At 43.4% G+C, this 24,060-nt stretch overlaps 1 long non-coding RNA gene across 2 annotated transcripts; it reads left to right on the top strand.

Annotated features, from left to right (window-relative positions):
- The first annotated feature begins 1,943 nt into the window (after positions 1-1,943).
- LOC146174833 (uncharacterized) lies at positions 1,944-23,705 on the top strand. Of its 2 annotated transcripts, none has more exons than XR_014701994.1 (3): positions 1,944-2,078; positions 7,401-7,452; positions 23,499-23,705. It is a non-coding gene; the product is annotated as an uncharacterized LOC146174833 (long non-coding RNA). The 2 variants fall into 2 exon arrangements; XR_014701993.1 differs by lacking the exon at positions 1,944-2,078 and adding an exon at positions 6,422-6,531.
- The last annotated feature ends 355 nt before the right edge of the window (positions 23,706-24,060 follow it).

Below are 24,060 nucleotides of genomic sequence, written 5' to 3'. Positions count from 1 at the left end.
AGAGGGGGAGGCCTGGTTATGAGGTGTCAGTGGAAAAACATTGGGTGAGAAAAAGGCAGTAAGGAGGGAGCAGGGTGCGGCGCTCAAACATTTCTTGGATGCTTTGACACCGAACACTCTCCCTGGCTTCGCCCTGACACTAAAGGAGAGGAATTCAAACCGCGGCTGAGAAGGTTGCGCAGTTTCGTATTGTTGTTCGCTAATGAATGTTGTCAGAAGGAATTAAACATTTCAGAAAATCCCAGAACTGTGATTTATGGTACCTTCCTCTTCTGCGATTAGGGCTGGCGTTAAATGTCTCTATTCTCCATAAATTCTAGCTTCGTCCTTTTCTGCTGTTTCTTTGGGCTGGAAATTGTTCTGCGTGCTTGCTGTTTTCAATGCGGAAGTTAAGAAGAACACTCTGGAGTAAAAAGGCTCTACTCTATAGCAATACAAAGTTTTCAAAAATAGCGTATGGATGGCAATTGAGATAAAACTTCAAGCTCTAACTGTTGCTTAAATCCAGTTTTACGTCTGTTGGCTAGGCTATATTGCTCTTTTTGTTTGGTCTCAGACAAAAATGCCGTGAACCATCATTGAAGAATATTTTCGAAAAAGAAAAAACAACAAGAGACCACAGCTTTGATACGTATTAGAAGCGGATAGAATAAAGCCACCCTACAACTATAGTTCTAGTCATTGGAGAATGACGGAGGTTCTGCGCACTACTGGAGCAGTAACAAACACGTTCTATATTCTGTTTTACGAGCCCTTTACGTCATAACATAAGGGCAAGTGGTCCAATGAGCATTACGGGGATAATATGACCCTGTTATTTTAATATTTTCGCACTACAATGAACACGCCCACATGAGCGCAGCCGTATACTGTGCGCTATCCTGATACTGAGCGCAGTCTTCAAAATAGGATGAAGTGGCTGAATGGTAGGAAGAGTGTGCTGTGCGATGTCAGCGCACGTTAAAGGTCCCAAGGTGGTCGAAATTACTCCGTAGCCCTCCACTACGGCTCCTCTTTCTCTCTTTCCACTTTCATTCCCACCTTCCTCCCTTCCCTTACGGCGCGGTTCGGGTGTCCACAGAGCAAGTGTGACAGTTACTGCGCCTTTCCCTTCCTGTCAACCAATTTAATTAATTTAAGCAGTTACACTTAGAAAATCTTGAAAACTAATGCTTCACTCAATTTTGCAGCCGAATGCTTTCATAAAGTTGGAGGAAAAGACAGAATCATAATATAGGCAGGTTGAATCATGGTAAAACCAGTGATCGTACGAAAACTATTCTACGTTCCGACTGAACAGCGTGTTTAACGCTCTCTTGATTTCAGTCATCCCTCCGCCTCGTAGCCCGTTTGTCTGGTGTTGAAGCAGCTGGTTCCATCTTGGGCCCCTTACGTTTTCTCTTCAGTTGTTGTGGCTTGATCATATGGTCAGAATCCAAAAACTCCGCTTGACAGTTTTGTTTGGTAGTTTAGCGTTGCGTGACTGGCACAGATTTTGGCAAAATGTTAACCGTCTTTATTCTACGGCATTCAAGTGGAGGTACACAAGTCTTTCGCCTCGCTATTTTGGCACAAAAGAGGGGAAATCTGGCGCTACACGAAGATATGCTAGTGGTGCCTTACGAGAAATTGGCGTGCAAGGAGCAGTAGAGGATCTGCCACAAAGCATCTGTTGTACAAACCTTCGTCTCCCGCGCCGCTTAGGTGATTTGACAAGAGCAGGCGTCACAAATATTACGACAACCAGACGTGGAGGTGTCACAGAACTTTGGAGAGAGAGATTGCTGGATGTGTAATTGCGCTCTTAACAGATCATGCGCAATAATCTCTGTGCGCAAGTGATGTTGCACACTGACGTATGGACATGTTTCTCAAAGATTTATTACTTGGAAATTTGGCCTCATTATGCATATGGCGACTGATTTTGCTATGAGCTGAACTTTACAATTCCTTCAAAATGCCGTTCGAATTCCAAATACCTGTGATACTGACTGCCGCTCTCGCATCGCATATTTACGGGAAATGATTTGCGCTGTCCTGAACGTGGGATTTCTGTTGTTCTTCGCGCTTGCTGCGGAGTAAGTTTTCTATATTGATCTGGCAGCTTTCTGTTTTGTTTACCAGTTAGAAGAAATAGCGTTATGTTCTTCCTAAAAAGTAAAATCAGAAATGAATGCCTAATAAGTATGATATTCATTAAGTTTAGATGTCAAGATTCCCTCCAAGTGATAATAAGGCAAGCGCTACAGCGTTTTGTATACTGTTTTCCTTTCCTCGAAGCTATTCTACAAAAGACTGTTGGCCGAAGATACACAGCTTTGACAGAAGCAAAGAGAAGTGGCACCTTTTATTGCAATCATGTTGGGAGCCTGTTCGAGACAATTATTCCTGGTACAGTTCAGCTACTCACCTTCGGTAGCATCTGTCGATAGGACAGCCTTTGCAGTAGGCGTATTTGAAGAGGGCTCTTGTCTGCGGCTCACCTTGTTGGTCGTCGTTTGAGTACATATGATGTCTGCTCAAATAATTTTAATTCCTTAGCTCCTGCCGCTAATACCTCACATATTCGTATTCGTGCGCACTCATAAGCAATCGCGTCATCCGAATATTGGTTTAAACGACCCCTCGACATAGATACAAAGCTTAGATTTTATCAAGCAATACTAGTGTGGTTGTACGACCCAGAAACAGGGCGCCCGACTCGACATCCAAAAGCATTGGAAAGTTTATTCTTATTTCACCATCGCACTTTAAATTAGCGACGAATCAGTTTTCGGATATGTCAGCTATAAAGTACTTGCCACAGCTATGGCCACCATCTTAAAGCGAAAGCCTTTCTTACCTCATGGGCTGTAGATATGTCCACAAGAAATGTTTTCGCGAATTGACACTTAAATATGTCTTCACCTGGAATCGAATCACTGTCTCTCCTATCTCCAGCCAAACGCGCCAATCACCAATCCCCGCCGGCCGCGTGATGAACAGATTGTCATTCTCCTGGCCTAGAGTGAGGATGATAGTAACTATGTCAGTGATGATGCACTTAACATCTTGTTGCTCATAAGCGCAAGGAGGGATTCTGGTCCTCTGTCTGTTCATACTCAAGTCAATACGACAGATTCTTCCGTGTCTATAGAAATACAGTACTTTCCAACAATCACTTGAACATCTTCTTGGTGCAATATAACTTAATTTTGGCCGAGTGAAATGGGCATGTTGCCTTGTTACCTTCAGCTGCCGTTATGCACTCCCATAATGATAATGATAATGGTAATGATAGTAGTAGCGATGACAAGGAGGGTGCATGTAGATTAAAATGACGATCGGAGCAATTGTGATGATGATGACAATAAGGATGCACTTGAACATCTTCTTGGTGCAATATAACTTAATTTTGGCCGAGTGAAATGCGCATGTTGCCTTGTTACCTTCAGCTGCCGTAATGCACTCCCATAATGATATGATAATGGTAACGATAGTAGTAGCGATGACAACGAGGGTGCATTTAGATTAAAATGATGATCGGAGCAATTGTAATGATGATGACAATAAGGATAACAATGACGCTCAGTGAAAACAGTCCTGTAAACAAACTTTCACCATTTCCGCTCTTAAGCAGATTTAAGCGCACTCCTGCAATAGTTTTTCGCTGATAACGCCGGGAACGTCAAACTCTGTACAGAATGAAGACTCTAACTCTATCGCGTTAAACGTCAAGTGACACTTAAACTCCGCCTCTAAGGATACGAGTCCACAGCGTTATTGGCTCTGGTTTGCGACGCCCCTTCTGCATTCTCATTCACGTCCCTTCACCTTGATATTCACTTAAGGAGTTACATAATATATGTGCCTCTGTTATTGCACTCAGTCGTAAGATACCATAATATATGAAAGATCACGCTATGTACATAAAACACAAACTTCGATTCTTAGCACTCAGTCGTAAGATACCACAATATTTGAAAGATCACGCGATGTAGATAAAATACAAACCTAAACTAGTCCCTGCGAATCTGCCACGTGGCCTAAAGGTAATGTGTCTCATTCAAGATCCAATGGGTCTAAAGTATACGAACCGGCAGCTGCTGCCAGCGTGGCCACGTCACGTGGGTTCGTGACGTCGGAAAAAGTAGAGAACACTTAACTTCCGCCGTTAAGGAAATAACGAGAGAGCGTTAAGACTCCCGTTTACATGCTCTCTCCGTGGAAAATCGTGTCCTGGAAAGTGTCCCTGAAGATTAGATCCGATCTCAGCATCCCGTCGCAAAGTCGAAGCCAGAGTTGTCAGCTCCTGCCAGATTCATACAACCCGACGACTATTCAGAGAAAAGACATGCCATCTTCCTTTTCCAACTTTGATACTATGCCCGTGATTTTTCGCTTACAATGCCGGTCCCAACAACGCCAGCGCCATTCATTTTGCAAAACGGGGCCCTTAACTCTGTCGTGTTAACTTTGCGCGAGCTATTACACGAACAGCATTCAGACCACGAAATGTAGTGGCGTACAGTTGTTTTGTGTACCTGTTTATGTTGCTTCTCTAATTTATAACATATACTTTTTTTGTCTATTTGTAATTGCTTAAACATGTCTTGATTATATGGGTGTGTTTTCGATGCCTGTCAAGCCCCCCCCCCCCCCCCCCCACTAATGTTCTATGAGGTTCTGGCTGGCCAATTACGTGCGTTCATTCACAGTTGGTGAAATGAAGTGTAAATTATTATCATTATTATTAAACAGCAGTGTACATACACATACATATAAATTGAAAATGATAATGGGTCATGCTGTCTCGTTCTCAGTCGGCGCCAAAGTTCACTGGTTAACCTGGCAACACATTTATGGCAAGGGTGTAAGCATGTTAAATGTCTGATGTTTCCAATTTCCTTTCGAAAACAGCCTGTTTAAATGCGCGGAAATCATGCATAAGAGGACCGATCGCCGCGGCAATCTTCACCGACCGCCTCATATGCCGGTTCAGCTAATGGTCAGGTCCGGTCGCTTTCCATGAACTCGTCATCAAAGAATAAAGGCCAATGTCGGGCTAGGAAAGCGTACCAGTATAGAAAATGCATTATGGCTGTTTAAATGATATGGTTTCACCATTTCAATATCCCTCATTGCACCTGCGTTTTGACGGAAAACATTGGCTTTTGTGAGGCGCGCTGGTGGGTTGATGGATGGCATAGTGACTGGGCAACACTTTATGCGGATGGAAATGTCAATGTGCTCGTCATAGAAACCTTTAAATCATATTGAATAATTCATTGCTTCAGCGACTTAAGTTTGCTTGTTGAATACGTCTCTTTAAGTCGTAAAAAACTTATCTTGATTTCCGCTCACACTCAGTGTTGGTTTGGTTTGGTTTGTGGGGTTTAACGTCCCAAAGCGACTCAGGCTATGAGAGACGCCGTAGTGGAGGACTCCGGTACCTCGGCTTAAATATGAGGGTGTATATTATTCTCACTGAATAAATGGACTCTAACGAAACAGAGCACAGAAGAAGAACCCATGCATACCCTTCGTTTCCCGATGGTGGGTTGGTAGTAGTCTTTCTTCACCAGTCTAAAACATGCGCATCAGCTCCGCTGGAAGGGATTGTCAATAATTTTAAACAACAGCATATAAATTCACGGTTTCACTACATTTTTCACTACCAAGTTGCTACCACTAACAAATTTATCTATGAACTAGTTTTTGCAGTCCCGGATGATGTGAACAACATTGTACGTCTCTATTACAAAATGGGGCATCATATTCAGAAATAACTTTTCATAACACCTAACAGTATCGGTGCTTTGCGCTCATGCGTTTCTGTGGATCATCCCTTTACAACGTTGAAAGATGATTCCGAGAACCTTTCAATAAATGTTCCGGGTAATGTTACTCCCTCTTTAACCAGGTAGTGAAAATACTCTTCCATGCTGTTAACGTTTTGTCTCTCTAACGAAGAGTGAATCCTGTGCAAATATTTTGAGTTAAAATATTCTAAGACCACCCTACCAACTTAACAAAGTCACTCCTCCCTGTCATCCAGTTTCTCATAAGCGCAAAGAGGGATTCTGGTCCTCTGTCTGTTCATACTCAAGTCAATACGACAGATTCTTCCGTGTCTATAGAAATACAGTACTTTCCAACAATCACTTGAACTTCTTCTTGGTGCAATATAACTTAATTTTGGCCGAGTGAAATGCGCATGTTGCCTTGTTACCTTCAGCTGCCGTTATGCACTCCCATACTCTCAGTAAAAAAAAGTATTTTGATTGCGGCAGTGTACAGCAATACTCAGTAAACGTTTGAAAGGAAAATTAGGTTTTGTAGGGCTAAGTGTTTCTGTCTACGATAACACGCCAAATTTTGCTTTATGATTGTTCGAGTAGTTCTTGCTCATAAATTTAATGTGCAATTTTCAGTTTAGATTTTTGATCTTTCGTTTTAATGGTTACGAGGAAAGAAGTGGCAATTGATACGATATGCTAAAAGATTGCGTGGGAACGCAGCCATTCCAACCCCATGCAACTCCACTGCCAGGTATTTACCAGCACTGATGTTCGAAACTGCTTGCAGGAGCACAATAAGGTCATCACATGTAATTAACACGAGAAAATTGACATGCTTTCACTCTGAATTTAATTGTACACGCAGCAGTAGCTCTTCATCGGAGCCCTATTGCAATTACCTTCATCTACTGAAGCTGCAGAGATTAATTGTGGGCGCTAGCGCCAGAGCACTATTCTAATGGTAGTGAAAACAAAAATTTATTTACAACTGTTTGCACGATTCAGTAAAAATCCAGGTAAGGAAGAAAAATTCAATTCCTATAAGGAGAAAAATGATTGGAATAAGTATTGTCTACAAACGAATGCTTTGACACGTGTTTCTCACCGTCTCTCACAGAGCCGATGATGCTTCGTTCGAGCACACGCTCCCTACAAGCACACGCTCCCTACACGCAATAACACGCATCATGCAGAATGTACGCGCTGGTCTGTAGATAAAATATTGAAGTGCTCTAACAAACAAGCGTGCAAACAAAATTTTTACATCGATGTGGGGTGTTTTGCTAATATTGTTTGTATTGAAAGGTGCGGCATCGGCAATGTTGACTACTACTCCCTCGGTGAGCGTCGCCCTCCCTGTCACAGTAAAATAAATAGTTTTGGTTTCTGGAGTGTATTAAACAAGTAAAAAAACTGACATATACTACCTGTAGTTCCTTTTGATCCACATTCAAAAATATCGCTGTTCTATTCAAGGTATCGAGGTCCAGTTTTCCATGTGCACCACAGTATGTGTACAAGGCCCGAGATCTAGTTTTTTTTGTGCAAGGCGTGCCAAATGACATAACTTGGTTAACGCAGGCTCCCTGAGTGCTAATTTTTGTTTGTTTTTTATTGCAGAGGAGGAAACATGAACGGTATATTGAGCGACCATTACTTATGCATTCGACCGGTATGATTGTCATTGACCTTTTACTCGTATAAATTCCAACAAAATTTCGTTTATTGCGGCCTGAATCGAAGTTGCTGTGCTTTAGACACTTTGCTTTGCTCGTGTAAAATGTACTATGCATGCAGAGGAAAAAAAATTGATGGCGTGTAATAGAGCACCACTAAGCTGTAAACGTTGCTACGAAATTATAAAGAAAGCTATAAAAAGCCTTGATCACTTTTTCTGCTTTAAAATAACTTCAGAAATTCGTCATCCGAAAGGCAATAGTGCTCAGTTTCTTTTTTTGCGCAATTACTTTCATTTCATGAGCTTTTAAGAGAAATTTACATCAGTGAGAAAATGTACACTTGTTCCTGAATTTTATTGTTTCATCGCGATTTTCGGTTTAGGAGAAACAACAATAGCGCTACATTTTCTGCCACGCGAAAGCCTAACGACATCGCCGTAATGTTTTATGAGTTCTGTTCATGAAATGATACATAAAGAAGCGGTACTGACATATGTTAGCGGGCGACGCAAATTGTGTAGTGTGTCGATGAGACAGAATATGCGCGCATGAAAAATGCCTGCCCAGCAAATGCATGGATAAGAAAAACGAAAAGAAAGGAAATACAGCTGAAGGATACCCCTTGTGAAGCTTGGCGCAACATTGCAGCTAGCCTTTTAGCTCTGGTCTTTAAGAGGCACGTGACTAGTGTCTGCTCCAAGTCCTTCAATGTGGCCGCAGCACCATCACTGTTTTGCGCGATAGCTTGTATACTCGTTCGAGTGAAAAGGTATCGCCGACGCCTTCGCCACTACCCAGAATTCAGAAAAACGATTCAAAAATAATACGCAGTAATTGTGCGTAAGCAGTGGGACACGGCCGTTCTCTGAACGGCAATGAGAGTGTTGTCATGATTTTTCGCTTCCCACTTTGCATCCATCTCCTAGTGAAGTTCGAGACCAGTTAGCAATAGCGATTCAGACCGACGACATGCATTGCTCCGAGTTTATGTAGTTAATTGTATGTATAGGTTCCCACCGAAAAGTGAGGCAGATGCTGCGCGTTTCTGTTCCCCAAAAAACAACTTTTATAAAACATAATACAAAAATGCTTGGCTTTACAAAGGAAAAAGTGTATGCTCAGCTATGCCTATCTATGGGCTTTTATATTCAGCCATAAAGTGCGCTGGATTATATTCAGGCATCTATAAAAATCCTATAGTACGGTGGCTACAGCTTGTGAACCATACAAAAGTTAGTTAGCTAGCTATAGAAACCCACATGTTCGTGAAGCTGTAGATGAATAGCCATTAGGTATGTCTAGCTGTCGACACAGATACGAATGGCTCTAAAGCTACAGAATTCAAGCCATAGAACCAAGTTTGGCAAGCTATAAAAAACTATGTTCCTGAACCTAAGACCAGTATTATTACAGTTACGTTTAGCTGTCTAGTGAACTCTAAATGCCTCTAAAGCTACAGACTCCAAGCCGCATACGCTGTTTTAGTTGGCTATAGAAAGTAGAAACTAGTAGTCATACAGTTATCTTTAGTTGTCTACAGAAATGCGAATGCATTAAAAGCTGCAAACTGCCAGTGGTTACTACTAATACAGACTGCAAGTCATATAAGCTGTTCTAGCTTTTTATAGAATATTGTTTATACCAAAAGATATAGACCAGCGGCCATATGCCCTTTTTTACAGCATATATACAATTGGGAATGCATGAATATGAAGGTACATATATCGTCGGTTCGAATCCCTCTTGCGACTTAGCCTCCATCGTGGAGTTGTGTGCTGTATGCAACGAGAGGTCGTATGACACCATCCGGAATGGTGTGCAACGAATGGTTGCTTCATAATTTTGATATCAATTTGGAATAGACATACACGAATACATATACATAGACACCTATTTGAAGGGGTATATATTGTCGGCTCTAATCCTTCTCGCGATCTGCCTCGATGTGTCACCAACCACAGTCAGGTTTAACAAAAAGATTGCATCACAGTCTTGCAACAATTGGTGGGACCACTGTCGCCGCATGAAAGTCCGCCTGCGGTGAGCACCTCCGACCCATGGTGATTTTCGTCGTGGTGGCTAGTGGTCGATTTTTTGCTACTGAAATAAAATAGTGAATTTCCTCCTCATGAGGTTTGTTATGTGCAGTGTCCCTTGTTCTTAACCGGGAACGTTCTCAGTGTTGGTCATTTGTCATTGCACCTGTCAATGTCTCATATCTAATAAAACTTTTTGTAAACACCTCTATTTGTCATCGCTCATGTCAGTGTGTAATGTCTAATCAAACATCTTCTAAACACCTCCAAGACTTATAGCATGAGTGCATAGATTCGTAAACAAGCTATAAAACTGTCTTAAGAATTGGAAGTGGCTTAGCTTGGCTATGCCAGGATATTGGGGGCGAGTATTACCACTGGAATGAACGGCGCTAGTGTCGACTTAGGAAGCAAGTGGGATCATGTGACTCCTCTTGCTGTTGCTGTAGACGAAGCTCAGTTGAATTTGTGCGTTTTAAACGCTGACAGTCGCGCTTGTTTCTGTAGCTTTGCTTGATAATAAGTGATATCATCCCAATTTTTGATCTTGCATTGTTGCTGAGTTTGACGAAGTTTCTTTAAGCTGTTGCCAGGGTTCGCTATTGCTCTGTATCCGGACGTGAGCGTCGGAACCCGCAACAAGCTTCAGTTATTACCCGAAAAATAAACTCACGGAATCTTTCTTATTTATGATTGGAACGCACAAAGAAGCGAGTGGTCATTCTTGTGTCTGCAGCAGACATTTCAGCGAGCAGAAGGTCGTCCATGGAGTTCGCGCTAAACAGTTCAGTGAGTAGCGGCAGAAGGAACGGCGCACTCGTTTTAATTTGCTCTTATCACTTGTGAAGCTAATGAAGACCTATTGCTGGTAAGATGGGAAAGGTGCTGCCTTCATGATGCAGTACGCTCTCAAACAAGGAAGGATCGTGCGAAAGACAATGTTTCATTATTCTAAATGAAGGCGTTGACTCACGTTTCACTGAAGTGAATTGAAGATTCTGCCACCATTGGTAGCGGTATGCATGATGAATTGTCTCAGGCGGCGTCTCCAGTGCTGATGTAATTTCAAATGTCAGAGTACATGATTAAATGGGAAATAGAGCATACATGTTGTTGTATGCTGAGGTATACGTCAGCAAAAAAGCTACTCGGCATGGAGAAAACAAATATGCGCGCCCGAACCAAGAGTGCAAATGACGGTAGTCAATGCGCAAGGATTCGTTGTGTGGGAAGCACTTCTTCACACTTGCTATAAAAATTAAACCACATCTTTCCGACGCCCTAACTTGTCTGTTCTACTATGTTCAAGGACAAGTGAATGGCACCGCTTTCGCTGGCGCTCTTTGAAGGCGCTCAACATCTGTCAGGTGCTTGGAAGGTCTGCTTCCCCTTGCAAAAAATCCTTCTAATTAAGATTCACTTGGAGCTCGCTACTTACTGCTTGCGTGGAAGCTTCAGTTCTTTCCATAAGGGTAACAACGCTGGCCGGTCCGCGTCCTCGTCCAAGTAAACGTATCGATCAGGCCCGCTGCTCGGCAGCTAATAGACTCGGTGAAGTGCTGTCTTGCTGAAGAGTGGGCCTAATACCTCAAATTAAACTTAAACAGGTCCAAACCGAAGTGTAAATAAATATGTGAATGCAGTATTAGCGCGCAACTGAACTTCATTGGAAACGATCGCACAGCAGCAGTCCAAAGTGCATTATCCCACTTAGTGCGTCACGCGGGGTTGCCGAGAGGTGGCGCCATGGTATGTCCTCACGCCCAATACGCAGCGAGGGGTACGTTTCCCAAGCTGAGCTTGTTGTGGTCACTGTATGCTTAGCTTTTTGGTGCCACAGTCTCTCGCACACACTACACATGTGTCCAAAAGGGTTGTTCACAAAGTCTGGCTCAAATGTCTACGTCGCAGAAGCCCTTTCGAAAATTCGAATGATGTGATCAATCTCACGATGGGCTTTCATATCCTCTTCTGTTGGTTCCCGTTAACTCACTCCTTCCATAGGCTCGATCTCAGCGGCTATGCTTTGTCTATTACGCTCGGCAGTCTAGCATCTCGGTTTGGCAAGCCGTTCCACTCTGTTCGGGCGTCTCCGCTGCTCTCTCCGCCTTCTTACGCCCATTCTCCTTTTGTTGAGAAACCTAACGTGTTTCTGAAGCGATATGCTGAATCTGTTGCGAAGTTCTTAGTTATTCTCTTCCGTATTCATTACTTCATGGACACTTACCGAGTGACTGGAAGGTAGCCAGGATTGTTCCAGTATACAAGAAAGGTGACCGCGCGTTATTGCAAAATTACCGTCCGATATCACTTACATCGTCATGTTGTGAACTAATTGAACATATTATTGCCAACCAGATTAATGAATTTTTAGATGCGCAAAACGTCCTCTAAATTCCAACACGCGTTTAGAAAAGGGTACTCAACAATAACGCAACTAGTGGCCGTAATACACTCACTTGCTTCATGTCTTGATAAGAACGGTCAGATTGATGCAATAATTCTAGATTTCAGCAAAGCTTTCGATAGAGTCGCACATGACCAACTAATATTAAAACTTCGAACCATTGGCCTACCTGAGATTTTGATCATATGGATAACAAACTATTTAACCAATCGGTACCAATTTGTAGAAGTTAATGAGGAACAATCAGGTTGCCTTCCGGTCGGCTCTGGGGTGCCCCGAGGAAGCGTGCTGGGGCCATTATTGTTTGTATTATATAATAATGATCTTACCTGACCTTGATCACAACGTGCATATTAGGCTGTTTGCAGATGATTGTGTGCTTTTTCAAGAAATAACCTCTATTAATGACCAAATCCATCTTAACTCCTCTCTGGCTAAGAGTCATGAATGATGTAAAACGTGGGACATGAAATTTAACACTGATAAGAACGTCGTTCTTGGCTTCGCTCGGAGAAAAACTCCGCTCTCTTTTATCTACAGGCTAGGTTCTTCACCTTTGTTGGAAGAGGCCAAATACAAGTATTTAAGTGTCACGCTAACTAATACTTTGTCATGGAACTTACATATAGATAACATCTGCTCTTCGCTTTACGTAAACGATACTTTTTAAGACATAAGCTTACAACTTCTCCCTCGAGCGTCAAACTACTTGCTTACAATTCACTAATTAGACTGAAACTTGAATATGCTTGCGCTGTTTGGGACCCGTTTAGAAAAGGTACAAAGAAAAGCTGTGAGATTCATTTACTGTAAATTTTCTCTGTATGACTCATCCTTTGAATTAATGCAGGTTAATGGTATTGAATGTCTTGAGCAACGAAGAAACAATTTACGCTTGCAATTTCTTTCCGCGCTTTGGAATCGAGACCTAGCTATTAACCCTTCACCATATCTGTCGCTTTTATCATCGAGGCATACGCGCCACCATTATCCTAACTCGCTGACGCCGTGTTTCGCACGAAATTATTTATTTAAGTTTTCATTTTTTCCTGGCACAGTAACCGACTGGAATGATTCATTATTGCCTTTCTCCACACTTTGATGTTTATTACGTTTGTTATTATTGTTTTGTTGCCATGTTACCATCCTGCTTGGACCTGTACAAGGTTCGTAGTATTGAATAAAAAAAGAAAGTCAATTGAATAGGCTAAAGAATTTTATAGCATGGACTATAGCTAAAGCTAAGTACTGCCATAGGAAGAGCTAAACCTTTTTGGACCAGATATCTATAGCCGACTATACAAAGGATTTGCTTTTGGTGACCATAAATTTTTATGCCTTGCCATATAAAATGCTAAAGACTACAGTACATAGACAACCATAAGTCTAAAGAAGTTAAAGATTTCAATAGCACAGGCTATAGCAAAAACTATAGCCTGCCATAGGAAGAGCTATAGTGTTTTGAGCCAAATATCTATAGCCGACCATACAAAGCATTTCATACAGCTTACCATAAACTTTTATACTGGGAAATAGAACATATTAAAGACTGCAGTACATAGGCAACCATACGTCTATAGAATAGGTTAATAACTTCTATGGGACAGACTATAGCAAATCATAAATACTACAGAAAGAAGGGCTATAAATATTTGGCTCATATATGTATAGCCGAGCATACAAAGGATTTCTATAGATCACCATAGGATATTTTTGTATGGGGGGTCATGGTGGTAGAAACATTCGTTGTCAAATATGCAAATTGTGGGATCAAAGCCCCCTGCATGACACTTGGGTGTTCCCTCACTGTGCGCAGACACCCTTGCAGCACAAAAGAAATCACTTGGAGTGCAATCTTCCTCAGGAACTATAGATGATCTTGCGCTGGTCTTGAGTGGAAGTGCTTCTCTTAAGACTCTTCCAGTAAGACTGCTACGTTTGGTGATGAGGGATCAGGAAAGGATGTAATGAGGATGTGTAAGAAGTCTCCTGATTTGCCGTGAAGTCTACATGATGATGAGGTTAATTGGTCTAAGTATCGGGCATGTAGAAGCATAGGGTACGAAGCAGTCCGAGTCTGCGACCGTCGCATGTGTGCGGTCAGGAATGGGGCTTGATGTTTGCATTCCCTATCGTTTCATTTCTGTTAAACCGGCAATAATGAGAAAGCACTGGCTTTTTTCGTCTACCTTTTAACCCGATATATTTGTTGTTTTTTAAGGATACCTAATACCAATTTCTGTGGATATGAGCCTGGTGCGCTTCAGTTTCAGCTCTACATGTGGCGCTATCTGTGAGACAGCGCGTGAAATGACAGTTTTTTCACCCTTCTTAAACCTGCTTATAACAAGCGAAAGCAGCAGCCGCGGTAGTAAGGGCTTAATATTCTCGGCTACTGAAATTGAGTGCCAAGGTACTATCTCAACCAGTTAGAATCTGCAGATATGTATTTAGTGTCAAAGCACTACAAGATGCCATGATCGCATGCTTTGTCACACCTTCCGTTGGCTGGTGAACACTCATGCGTTGAAGCCGCTGTACCGGCCTCACGTCTACGTGGCTCGATGTCACTTAGCCGTGACTTCGCAAGGCAGCTTCTCCAATCAGAGCGACGACGCGGCCGAACAAACAAGCAAACAAACAAACAAACAAGATCGGATAATTTTCTTGGTCTGTTGGGTGAGCGTAAAACAATTTGCGTTATAAAATTTCGTGGAATGAAACGGGGATGTTAAAGACTCTATCACGTCTACTGTTAAGGTGAAGCTTGTCTTAGTTTTCTTTTCTGAATGACTAATTGCATACTGTACTACTGACCCTCGTTGAAAAACGTGATTGAAGTTTAACGTTGGTAAAACTAGTTAAGCGAAGCGAATGCGTCGTTTTGCTTGACTTTATTTGGTCACGTTTAGGTTTTAAAATGGGCAGACATCGCTCTGCAGCGATTAAATAAGCGAGAATGCAGTCGCAAGCCGTAAACTACAAGAGGGAACGCTTCAGGTCGTATCTGCCATCGAAGGTAAAAAGGCTTGTGGTGGTACACCGTAGGTGGTACCATGGTTAAGCCATAGAGTCATACTGTGATCTCTCGCTCGTTGAAGGTCAAGCGGACGCCTTGTTCACCATGTCTGATACATGGTGTAGTGAAGCTGTCGCTCATACAATTAGCACCACCTACGTGTATGGAGGTGAAAGTTTGCGAGTGGAGTGATGCCTGCTTCTGAAGCGCCCGCAGAGCTAGGCCACGTAGTGTAGTGAGGTGATTAGGGCATCAATTGGTTCAAATCCCTATCTCATATTGGACTAGCAGATACATGCGAATAGTGAAGCGAAGTGGTACCACACCACTCGTCATGCTATAAAAAGAGCTATTGTGTCAAAATTTTTTACGAATGAGGATAAATATACGCTACATGCAGGTCCTCGAAAGCGAAAAGCGCACCAGCGGTACTCATTGGAAGAGCCCTGTTACAAAAGTTTGCCGTTGAGCCAGAAGGATGCCTGGGTGACCAGTGTCCAGGACGCTGGGCAGCCACCTGTCCGAAATGACTTTATTGCGTGTGTTCACGGTCGTAGGTCATTCCATAAAAGCATGCTGATTTGTGAAACACTGTGTTGATTTCACCTGTGGTGATTACGGTTTTCATATACAAAAGTAGCATGTCCTTTGATCCAGAAGGATGGATGGGTGAACAGTGTCCAGGACGCTGGGCGGCCACGTGTCCCGAATGACTTCATTGCATGTGTTCATGGTCGTAGGTCATTCCATACAAGCATATTCATTTGTGCCACACTGTGTTGGCCTCTTCGATAGTACTGTGGTTTCATAACAAGAGTATTATAGCCTTTGAGCCAGAAGGATGTCTGGGTGACCAGTGTCGAGGACGCTGGGCAGCCACGTATCCCGAACGACTTTATTGCGTGCGTTCATGGTCGTAGGTCATTCCATACAAGCATGTTGATTTGTGCCACACTGTGTTGGCCTCTTCGATGGCACTGTGGTTTTCATAACAAGAGTATTATAGCCTTTGAGCCAGAAGGACGTGTGGGTGACCAGTGTCGAGGACGCTGGGCACCCACGTATCCCGAACTTTATTACGTGCGTTCATGGTCGTAGGTCATTCCATACAAGCATGTTGATTTGTACCACACTGTGTTGGCCTCTTCGATGGTACTGTGGTTTTCATAACAAGAGTATTATAGCCTTTGAGCCAGAAGGATCTCTGGGTGACCAGTGTCGAGGACGCTGGGCAGCCACGTATCCCGAACGACCTTATTGCGTGCGTTCATGGTCGTAGGTCATTCCATACAAGAATGTTGACTTGTGCCACACTGTGTTGGTCTCTCCGACGGTGACGGCGGTTTCCATGTGCAAGAGTATAGTCTTTGATCCAAAATGATGTCTGGGTGACCCAACGTTACTAGAACAAACTCAGTTTCACAGCCCCATACCGCCCAGCGGAAGAGTGTGTTCCAGGTGGCGATCGCGAGAACTAGCGGCGCTGCTGTCAACTCTTGCTCCTCCGGGCATGTCGTCTGCTACACGCGGCGCGAAAGCATGGAGCGGCCAGCACATCCATAGTTTCTGCGTGCTGCCGTTGCACTGTACATGGCTGTAGTGCAGTGATGACAACATTGCGACAGTTTTGGCTTCGAAGGGACGCATTACATTGGCGAACGCGTTGTCCTATGTGAAATTCACTTGTTTATGCTGTGAAACAAGTATGAGCGCCGTCGGCTTGCTCACAAGCACTGTTTCTTGCTTTACTCCCTGGCCTGTGTTTTGTAATATGTTCTTTCATGGCATAGATCCTGTCACACAAACCCGTTAGCCAAATTTTCAGTGCGTAGGAGCACTCTAACCTTAGGAGGTAACGCAGTGGGTGTCACGTTTACTACTGTGCTGCGCAGATTGCTTCCATTACACGCAGAAATCTGATAGCCTGTGCAGCCTGTTCATGCAGTTCGTGAGGTCTGGCTACTTGCGTAAACGATATAGTGCTCACAGATTACGAATAAGCGGCCTCTGTCGTCGCATAATCAAGAGGAGGAGGTATGGACTGGAACATAGCTCCGGATCGGTACTCTCGTAGTCCCGTGTATAGCAATGTAAAAAAAAAGTCGTTTTTTTCGTCTAAAACAATGTCAGATGTGAAGAATGATTTAATGAGTGTACTAAAAGAGAATCAGAGAGATTAGGCGTGTGCACTGCGAAAGGAAATGAGTGAACAAGCGCATGGGTCTATTAAAAAAACATTGATTCCTCTCCCCCTTGGCACACACACACGCGCGCGCGCGCGCACGCACGCACGCACGCAGGCACATGCACCCGCACGCACACACACACACACACACACACACACACACACACACACACACACACACACACACACACACACACACACACACACACACACACACACACACACACACACACACACACACACACACACACACACACACACACACACACACACACACACACACACACACACACACACACACACACACAGAAATTAAAAAATAAAAACGACATAATTTTACTGCTTGTAGGGGAAGTTAATGTAATTTAAAACTAGTACTGGACTGCAGTTTTCAAACACGTTATTCAAGGTACCAACAGCGCCGCAAAGGGGATTAGAAGTGAATCTCATGAACCTAAGTTATTTATTAACGCAACAAGAAAAAATGAGCAAAAATGCAATATTATCAACCACACTAATCTCGAATGCTAATGAAATGCAGGAAACAACCAGAACTTGACTTCATCAACGTAGACAAACATTGCAAGATTACACGAAATTAAGAGGAGAACATTATACTTCTTTTGAAAAGTATGTCAGCGGGCAGCATAATCCTTTTTTGTGTGTGTGTGTCTATAGGGGTAAATCAGCGTTAGCGTTCCTAACTTCCCCTGACCATTTTTTTTGCATATGTGATTTTGTATTGCTTCAACAGTAAAAGCTATATTCGCAGCGAATTCACTTTAATGCATGTATTAAGCTTAGAGCTCATATGCTTGGTTGGTAGCATATCTTGAGCACATTCAGAAGCTTATAAGCTTTGTGCTTGCCCGCCTCACAAAAATGCCGCTACAAAGCTGTTCTACATATCGAACCTCAGTTCAGGCAGGATCCGGACGTACCAGCCATTGCAAGTCTGGAAGGCCTAACTTGTAGATGCCAGTCTAGATCCTCTTCTGAGCTTTTAGATGGTTCTATTTTAGCAACGAGAAACAGCTTGAAGAACCGTGAAGAAGAGATAAGCCACACTCCCGTCCCTCCTAACTTCCTAATTACCCAAACACCGGCCGAGAATTATCCCTTTAATCAAAAAGGCTTTATTCATTCATTATCTTTTTTTCTCTTTCTTGTAAGTTGCCGCAGCTCACTGCGTTTTCATACGCCGCATGCTCTGTTACTTTGAAGATATTTTAATTTTTGTGATCATCCTGCTTGTTGAATTTCTCTGCAGTTTTTATGATGTCTCCTGTCTTCGCATAAGCTCCGATTTGAAAGCCCAATGCACAATGTCGCTTTATTGGCATGAGAGCTATAATCTACGCTCAATTCACATATGAGAACTTTATGCGCAACATAACATTGCCGGCAAAATTGATCGCTTAATGACAAAAGTCTTCTCAACAAGCTAAATTCCTCTCCCTCATGGTTCGTCTATTTCCTCGTCACGAAAATACTCAAATTTCCTTCGAATTGCTGACACTGTGAAGAACTCAAAATGAGCCAAATAAAAATGCGTTCGTGCAGCTTACCTGTCCGATTTGAGCTATGCACACTGATAAGCCCTTGGAATTTTGCAAGTTATTTACTGGAATTGCTGTCAAAACACACGGGACAGCAGCGAGTATTAGGGTGCTTTCTCTTCGGTATATAATGTCTTTTGCGTTCAAAAAATATGCGCCAGCAAGAAAATAAAGAGCTTTGCTACACGAAATATCGCGAGAGTACTTGAATATTATTCCTTTTCTAAATGCAGATTAGAAATTGTTCACTTCGAAGTAAATTATATCTTAAGTGCAGAGCTAGTGCCCACCTTTTAATCTCGAGGAAGGCTATCACCGACACGAACAAATGATAGACTTACAGGTAATCGTTTCAATACGCTTCGTTGCCCCTTGTACAAAGCATGCAGGCCAGCCTGAAGAGGCCTGGTGTTAAAAAAAAATATAGCAGAAAGCTTCGTCTTAAGAGAGGACGCGATAACGGATTTAACGCACTCTTTATTCCGCCAATTTTAGGCATCTAGAGGCTGGCACGTAGTTGGCAAAGTGTACGTCTATCTGTTTTTGATTTCAGGGTAAAGACGAAGCATCTTTTCGGCACACACCCTACGTTTACAGTGAACTGCATATAATTAGAGGCACACGTGTCGGCGCCTTGAAACCCTGTCACAAACTAGACTGAAGCTGGAAACGAAGGTGGGGCTGAAAAAGAAGTGAAAAAATTGGCAGTGGCTTAGCTTGGTCAAGCCTGGTAGTTGCGAAAGCAATAGCTATGGCTACGCCTAGGTTCAGCTGGTGGTGTAGCTGGTTGTGGTGCTTGTGGTTATGCTTATGGTTATGCAGTGATTCACTTTGGCCGCGGCATATGGTTCAACTATTGTTTATTGCGGGGTGCTACCTGGTTATTCTATGTATAACTAGTTGCGAGGCAAGGAGTGCCGTGGCTGCAACGATATACTTGGTTGTGGGTGAAGTTAAGGTAGAATGTACAACTGCCGCTCCGACACCGGCTGCAACGGCATTCTTTACGCCAGCAGAAATGAAAGCATCCCTGGAGACTGCGTTGGTTCCACCTGCCGCTAGGCCACCTCCTATAGTATCCAACGTTGCACACCCGGCGGTAGCTGCGGCTGCAGCCCCATAATTGTTCTTAGCTTTAGGAGCATGTGGCACAACTGCAGCTCCGCGGTTGGTAGTTACCGCCTCGCGAGCCAACGGTAACTACCGCCTCACGAGCCGACGACGTGAGTTGGGGCCCCTGCTTTTAAGGCAGATGAGATGGCGTCACTCCGGCTGTAGCGCTCCCTCACGGAAGGAGCGGGAGTTAGGCCGCGGTTCGTAGCTACCGCCTCGCGAGTTGACGGCGCGAGTTGGGGCCCCTGTGTTTGCGCATTTTGCGCAGCTGTGCTTGGCGGTGCGCCAAAGGTCAAGCTAAAGGTCAATGGTAGTTACCGCATAACTACACCAAGGGCTGAAAAGTGAAAGTAGTATTACTGTCGCAATGAAATTGCATGACAGCAAGCTGAACGCTGCGCAATGAACGGGTACGTCATAATTTAATATGAAATGACTTCGTGTCACAATATCGCGTAATAAAAAGAAATGAAACCGAAGAGCAGATAACGTTACTAGAACGCTGGTTCCGGCGAGCAAGTCGACAATGTTGTCACAGTTGTTTCACGGCACTGAATTTCCCATCACACAAACGCGTTCTAAGAGGTAATGCATGCCTTCGGAGCCAAAACTGTCATAATATAGGCATGTATTGCCTTCACTCGCTTGACTCCATTGACAGTGTGCTGCAATCAAATGATTGATGTTATCCTTATGTATTTTGTTTTTGTAGCACCGCATCAATTCATCAATTTGTTTTTGTTTTGTTTTTTTGCTTTTTTGTGTGCCCTGATCACGTACCATTGCTTCAGTTTATGTATCTTGTGCTTGTATTTCATCGTTCTCTACATCTTGTATGCCCCTCCTGCCTGAGCCTTTCGCCTGCAGTATCATATAAATAAATAAAATAAATAAATAACTGTACTGCAGCCGTGTAGAGTGCAACGGCGGCACGTAACAGCTACGTGTATGCCGGCCGCTCTATGCTTTCGCGCCGCGTGTAGCAGACAACGCGCCCGGCAAGCAGTAAGCGTAAAGCCCCTCAATAAACTTCAGCCCCTCAATAAAGTTTATTGAGGGGCTTTAAGTAAGCGTCGATTGAAGCGCCACTAGTTCACGCGACCGTCACCGGAGACACCTCTCCGGGTGGAGCTGTGAAACAGTTTGTTATAGTAACGTTGGGGTGACCAATGTCCAGGACGCTGGGAAGCCACGTGTCCCGAACGACTTTATTGCGTGTGTTCATGGTCATAGATTATTCCATACAAGCATGTTTATTTGTACCACAATGGGTTGGTCTCTCCGATGTGGACTGCGGTTTTTATATACAAGAGTATCATAGCCTTTGAGCCAAACGGATGTCTGGCTGACGAGTGTCTAGGACGCTTGGCGGCCACGTGGCCTGTCCGACTTCATTGAGTGTATTCATGGTAGTAGGCCATTACGTATCAGAATTTTGATTTGTGCCGCACTGTGATGGTCTCTCCGATGATGACTGCGGTTTCCATATACACGAGTACGTAGCCTTTTAGCCAGAAGGAAGTCTGGGTGACGAGTGTCCAGAATGCTGGGCAGCTGTCACCCGTTAATAATTAGGGGAATATTATTAACGATGCGCCCTTAACGGTGCGCACACTCCCAGACACCCTTAGAGTGAGTGGGGGTAGCTGTTCCGGTCGCAAAGGAGATGCCCTCGACCTGCGTGGCAAGCTCAGCCGGAATTCAACTACCTTGTAGTGACAGAAGGGGGTAGTCGTTTGGTGCCCAGCGGTCGCCGGTTCAAACCAGAGTAAGGGTCGGAGCCAGAAGTAACAAACAAAACACAATTTATGCACAGCAAGAGACGATACAAAGGAACACACAAGATCACTTGAAATGCGCAGACGAGAGGTTCACAGAATAACAAACGCTAAGCATGCAATTACACAGGCATTCAATAACATAGAGGCTTTCCAACAGATCAAACACGAGAGAGTTACATAAACAAACACCAAATTGTTCACCGGGCACTGTTGCAGTCCGACGCCTCAAGAGTCACGATGTGGCCGCCATACGAGACGAGCGCCGCTCCCTTGTAGGTCCGTGGGCTTGCCAGCAGCGGGTGATCCCCGGGAGTCCAGCCGAAGCACAGGCGAACACGTCGCAAGACACTGACGAACTCACTGACTGGCTGACTGACTGGCTCATCAAACGGCGCGGTCTCTTTAAATAGGGCGCGCCGCGTCTGTTTGTTAGCACGCGTCAAAGCTAGCGCGCACACACACTTAGCTTCGCTGGTTATAGCGCTCTCTCTTCCTCCCGTCGAGCCGCGCGTCGCCATTGGCCAGGTCCCATAGAACATGCTGGAAATTTCTGGCTGATTCCAGACCGATGAACCACCGTCCTCCCCGGGCAATGGGAAAGAGGGTGACGGCAACGCGTACAAAGCTACGCGCTCTCCCGCGCGGCGAAGGGGGCTTTTCTCTCCATGCCTTCCACGCGACGCCGTGCGGGCCTCGCGCCGTACCGGCTTGATGAAAATGGGCGCCGATTTCGTGACAGCAGCCATGTGTCCCGAACGACTTTAATGCATGCATTTATGGTCATAGATCATTCCATACATCTTGTTGATTTGTGCCACACTATATTGGTCTCTCGAACGGTGACTGCGGTTTCATGTAAGGTGCGCACCTTTAATAATAAATGACTAATAGAAAGGGAGCCTTCCAAATTTACAGTTAAATATCGCCTACGGAATTAGGAAATCATGAAATTAACTTTATTTTTCTGTTACAAGAGATGAGACTGACTGCACGTAGCTGTATAATTTATTTATTTTATTTATTTATTAGAGATACTATCATTCCGGTCAGGACCAAGATAGGAGCGATACAGGGTACAGATTACAAAATAAGTATCATCGATAGCTTATACAGCTTGTTCGGTCGAAAAGCTGCCGGCGCAGTAGTAGTAGTAGCAGCGGTAGTAATAGTTAAGTGTTACAAGTAGTAGTAGTAGTAGTGGTGGTAGTAATAGTAGGAGAAAAGTGTAGTAGTAGTAGTAATAGTAGTAGGGATAGTGGTAGTGGTTGCGGTCACCTCCGGATGATGACTGATCCTGTTCTGGTAGGCGGTGACGGGTTTATGAAACCATTTTAAGAATTGATTAATTGATGAATCAATGAAGTGAAAAAAAGGACAGAGGTGATGCAAACCTCTCAAAATGCTCAGAATGAACAGCCAATCCTTAATGATGCTAAGACAATTCAGAGTGCGTAAGTGATCAATTACTAAATGAAATTACTGAAGAAAATTCAAAATATTGTTCGAAGGTGCCAAACTTGATATAATAGAAGCTACTTTTTTCTAATGTTAAGTATCGGTGTATAAAATTTAAAAAAATAAAAAGAAAAGAAACGATAAAAATGAAAACAATGAATGACAAAAAATAAAAAGTACAAAATATCATCTGTGTGTGAGAAACGCTATCCCGTCTTACCGTTAACGACGAAGCTTGTGTCCTCTCAGTTTAAAAAAAAGAACAAGAGTACCTAAAAGGGCCTGTAAAACATTTCATTGTGATATGGTTTTATTCAGCCAATAACAGAAATAATATGACGAGATATTATATTGAAGATATCGGAATACAATTATTCTTATCTGAACCTTCTTTGTGTAAATATTGTATAGCGGTCTTTGATGTAAGCAACCCTTCAGTTTTAATTCACCGATGTTTTTAAGCACATTCATTTTTGTTTTGCAGTGTCGTCCGTTGAACGCTCGCACTATATGTCCTCAAGGATGTCTCTGCTATGCTCAGAGGAGCAACCCTGCGACGGGACACTGTCTGAACCCTCGTGGCCGGGTGCCTCCAGGCTATAGGTTACTGGTGTAAAGCAAGCTGACGTAACGAAGTGCATTAACTGCTATGCAGTCTGTCACAACTGAATAAAACGTTCAACAAAACCACTGGCTTGGTAGGCACATTGAAATTTTATGAATAATAGTAAAGTAAGATATTCACACTTATTCTATTCACATTTGTGCCGAATTTGCTGATCCACATAAAAAATCGATGTGAATGCTCCTTGCAACATAAAAAGAGATATTAATATAAAATACCGAACGGAGGCTTCTAGAAACAACGAGCAAGTGATATAAGTGTTAGCAATTTCTGAAACAATAGCGGGATTATGATTTTATGCATGCACTCTATACCATTATACATTTGAATAGGAACTCATAAATAACCAAGGAAACAGAACAGTTACATGAAACCCACCGCCGTGGGTCATTGGTTAGGACGCTTCGCTACTGAACCGGTG

This window comes from Amblyomma maculatum, chromosome 11 (assembly GCF_055883805.1).
Source record: "Amblyomma maculatum isolate TAMU_Amacu chromosome 11, ASM5588380v1, whole genome shotgun sequence".
NCBI classification, from domain to species: Eukaryota; Metazoa; Arthropoda; class Arachnida; order Ixodida; family Ixodidae; genus Amblyomma; species Amblyomma maculatum.
This window is presented reverse-complemented; position numbering and strand designations above follow the sequence as displayed.